The sequence below is a fragment of the Scomber scombrus genome, chromosome 16, assembly GCF_963691925.1.
Source record: "Scomber scombrus chromosome 16, fScoSco1.1, whole genome shotgun sequence".
Lineage (NCBI taxonomy): Eukaryota > Metazoa > Chordata > Actinopteri > Scombriformes > Scombridae > Scomber > Scomber scombrus.
In genome coordinates this window covers 6,171,891-6,176,890 of record NC_084985.1, presented here as the reverse complement: position 1 = coordinate 6,176,890, position 5,000 = coordinate 6,171,891, and positions in this window count along the sequence as shown.

Here is a 5,000-nt window from a genome sequence, read left to right as displayed (position 1 = left end):
AGCTCCTGCCTCTTTAAAGTTGCCCCTCAGCAGACTTCCGCAACAAAGGCTACCAACGGTTTGAGGGCATGTGCAAAAGATCTGATGTCATCATGAGGAGGAAGTAGAGGTAACTTTGTTAAGGGCATGCTGAAACCCAGACTTTTGACTTCTAGGGAGCATTTTTTAACATATGTTTACCTAGTTTTGACCATGGTTAACGTAGAAATCCAACATCATAACAACATACAAATAACAGAAAATCATAAAAAGCATGATATATGTATGATCAGGGTGTTCTGGTCATGTTTTGCTGCACATGTAAACACCATGTTCTAGTCTCAGAAACTTCATGTGCTATCATTGAACATGAAAATAAGAATCTAAATCTAGCACAGTACTAAACAGAGCAGATTCCAGGTAGCCAGGAATACACACTAACACACACTGTGCTCATCTTTAGCTGTTACGGTAATTCAGTGAGTGCAGAAGTGACAGATGTGGAGGTGTCAAAGACAAACCTGCAGTCACTTAGATAATCAGGGACGTGAATAATACAAGACTTGTGTAAACAGGGATGCAAATAACAAGGATGCGTTCTGTGTTGCATGTAAACGTCATATGCCGAATATATATGATCAAAACAAGATAAGACTCATTACAGAGTGTAAATGTAAACACTCATTAATGAATATTATCACATTGCATACATTAAATATTTACATGTATGGGTTGATAAGAAATGCAATGAGGTAAAACAAAAGAAAAAAACACATCATTGAGGCTTTGCACACGTTCCTGGGTGCAGTAAGCCTGCTTGATATTGATCAGTTTTTTCTCTCCGAGCCTCACATGGCTAGATCACACTTCAATAAATCAATTTGGCCGTTTATATCTTTTGCATCATCCAATTCAATCGTGTAATGATTAGGGTCCTGTGGCTGTAAGATGGTGGGTGGAGTCAACAAAATGAGGATTAAGATTGTTATATCACACTGAATGAGGCTTGAGAGTGAATCATTTGTGCTTTCCTGAGCCCGCCTTCGCTAAGTTAAAATATTTACCGAGCGCTGACCTTTTCTGCTATTCTTTTTGCAACAATTGGTTTGTTTGTTGCAGTGCAGCTCCTTCTGTCCAATGTCAAATAAATTCAAAGTGAAAACTCTCCTGGGGCTAGGTAAATAATGTATTCCTGTAGTTTGTGTTAATATGCATTGACAGTGTTTATTTTTTTATGTATTAATGAGTGTTGATTTCTCATATTACTGTGTTAAATGAGCGTTAATACTTGTGTGAAAAAGAAATGTCAAATTTGTTTGTTTGTCAGCCTGGTGTTAGGCAGGTGTGTTTTTGTCTCAGCTGTCTTTCCTCGTGACTTAATGTTTGAGTAACGTTTCACACCTCTGTGCGCATGGGTTGACATGTGTGTGTGTTCATTTGATTTTCATGTATTTGAGGCCTTTTCTGTCTCTATGAGTAAAATGTGTGTGTGTGTGTGGGTGCCTGTATGTGTGTATCAGTGTTTAAAGTAAGTGTGTTAGCTCCAGTCCCTGTGACACTGTTCTCTGCTCGCGGGGAGCCGTATGCTTCCTGCCATCCACTGCCACACTGAATCACTCACTCTCCCTCTCATACACACACGCACACACACACATACAACGCCCGAGGCTCCCATGGCCTCCCTGTCCTTGGAACCCTAACGGTCATCTGTCCCCTCACTGCTGACCTACACACACACACACACACACACACACACACACACACACACACACACACACACACACACACACACACACACACACACACACACACACACACACACACACACACACACACACACACACACACACACACACACACATTAAACTAATTCACAAATGCATACCACAATAAGGTGAACGAACCCACAGCCACAATCCCTAAAATAGTACAAATCATAATATCATGCACAGTTACGCGCACACACACACACACACAAACATACACACACATACACACACACACACACACACACACACACACACACACACACACACACACACACATACACACATACACACACACACACACACACACACAAATGCACACAAAAGGGCAGCGAGATAAATAGAAATATGAAAAGGGACAGAAACAACGTGTGCAGAAACATCAACACACAGGGGACACAGCATGTGCAGATAAACAGCAGCTTGTTGTATTCCAGCTTTAAGCCTTCCTGTATAATACATAAATAAAACCTCTCTAAGGTGCTTAATATTAATGAACCTGATAGTATGAATATAAAGAAACTATCAGGAAAACAATTCCAGTAAGCAAACAGACACACACACACACACACACACACACACACACACACACACACACACACACACACACACACACACACACACACACACACACACACACACACACACACACACACACACAGGTATAATATCTAGAGTGAGGGCAGTCAAAGTTTCGGTGACTAAGAGCTTGATGAAAGGCCGAAGTATAAAACCAACTGTTCTCATTAGATGTTTATTAATATAATTATTTGTTTGTTCATTTAAATTTAGAACATATGCCCCTTTGGATGCGTAGCTGAGTACAAGATGTTTGATTTCTCTTTAAATCTTTTCTAGTCTCTGATATGATACCACTTTTCTTTTTTTTTTTTAAGCATGAAAGGTGCTGCAATCTCCACAGTGGCAGAGTTCATGCTATTGCTCATGCTGAAGTAAATATAGTGACTGTTAAACATCCATGAAGGCACAGTGAAGTCAGAAGTGATTCCCTGCGTAAAGGCAAACGCTCCGTGCTGTTGAGAAACTCGGGGCGCTTGTTTCAAAGTGAAACATCACTGGTGATGCTTATTTTGGTTACTAGGCAGCTGCAAAGGGCAACAGATTTAACCTTCGTGTCGTCCTCCCGGGTCAAATGGACCCCGTCTGTTTTGACTGTTCCTTCTTTCCTCCCTTCCTTCCTTCCATCTGCCCTTCCACCTTCTCTTTTTCTTTCCTTCCACTCTCTTTCCTCCTTTCCTTTCTTCCTCCCTCCCTTCTTCTTTCTTTCCTTCCTTCCTTCCTTCCTCCTTTCTTCCCTTCTTTCCTATGTCCTTCTTTCCTTCCCTCCTCCCTTCCTCTTTTCCTTTCCCCCTCCCTCCCTCCCTCCTTCCTTCTTTCCTCCCTTCCTCCTACCTTCCTTCCTTCCTTCCTTCTTTCTTTCCTTCCTTTTTTCCATACCTCCCTTCCTTCCTCCCTCCTTTCCTTCCTTCCTTCCTTCTTCCTTCCCTTCTTCCTTTCCCTCCTTCTTCCTTCCTTCCTTCTTCCTTTCCTTCCTTCTTCCTCCATTCCATCCTTCCTTCCTCCCTCCCTTCCTTCCTTCTTCCTCCCTTCCTTCCTTGACTCGAGGACAACAGGAGGGTTAAAGAGACAGGAGAAAAAATAAATAAATAAAAATTAACTGTAAATTAGAGGCCGGAGCAACAAACACAGACGAGTTTTTATTCCTGATAGTATATCATATTAAATACTTCAGTTTGGGTGAAACACGTCCACTAAAACCATAAACAGGACAGCCAAAGTTCTGGTCCACAGTTTCAATGGTGACAACAGTACGTCAGCTTCCTCCTATGTTGCTGCTTAACCCTTACATACTGTTGAGGGTCAAATTTGACATATTTTTATATCAGAGAGCTGTAAAAATACTTTTTCCCATTAGCCTGAAATGTGATGACTTCCTCTAATGTGACCAACACTATACAAACAACTTTTTAACAACATTGTTGTAGCGTGTTCGACTCATATTCATGCAAAAATTCAAAAATAATCATTCAATAACTTTTCATTCTTCACATTTAATATAATTATGGTTTTATACTCCTGTTTTATGCAACACTGGACCATTATATAAATGTATTTATATAGTTTCTTCTAATAAAAACTAACTCTTTTCTGTTCTCTGAAAGCTTCACTAAAGATTAATTATGTTTATCTGAGCATGATGAGGTCTTTATGATTGATTTGTGGCTCAGAAGTTTGTTAAAGAAACTAATTATGCAGAAGTACTATGACAGGTCAGAATATGAACAGTATGTTGCTGCTTATATCTGGTATTTTTCAGGTATTGAACTAGAGCGCTGCAGCTGGTAGTCACATAACAGGCCATAAACCTTTGGGGCAATAGCACCCTGTCAGTGCACAGCCACTAAAAGTGCTCATTTTTGCCACAAACAGGTTCAAATTGTTATAATAAGTGTCTGACAACATAATGGAGAAATCAAACTATTTTTTTTTAACCTTTTGCTTGATGCCGTCTTTTATTGTGTCTCAGCCAAGGAGAGGTCTCATTCTGAACACTCGCCTATTCAGCCATGACAAAGTTGGAGAGGAAAGTACCGACTCTGAGAGGATTTTAGTGTCTAAGAACAGAAAAAGAGTATCTTAGTGTTCTCTAAAAGATTTCTGAAAGAAGTCATGGATGAATATTTTGGCTTCCTGTTATTAGCTAAACCATTGCAGGTGGTTTATAAAGTACTTATTGGAATAAAGATCATTTACTTCATTTAACCCTGCTGATAAGAAACCTTCATTTTTTTTAAACCTAAATGTTGGTAGGTATGTTTATTGCGTATAAAACCTGCCACATATCTCTGTATGTTTTCATGCTGTAGATATCACAGCTGCAGGTATTAGAAGTCACGCTGTTGACAACTTGGTAAATGGATCGGATGTATGTGTGAAGATCATGTTGGCATGTTGGAATTTAAACCTATTAGGCTCTTTGTCAGTCAGTGTGGATCAGAGCATCAACAAAAAAACATACATACGAGTGCGTGTTTGCATCTGACGTATGTGTTAACAGCATGCTTCAGATTCCACAGCTTGTCACTACCTGACAGATAACGCAGGTATTTGCACCCATTAAACAAGACAGTCACACTGTTGCTGTCCTGGGAGATGGAGTTGGTGTGTGTTGCATGTTTGTGTGTTTGTCTGGAAGTGATTTGTTGCAGATCTAAAAGCTACCAATGAACTTTT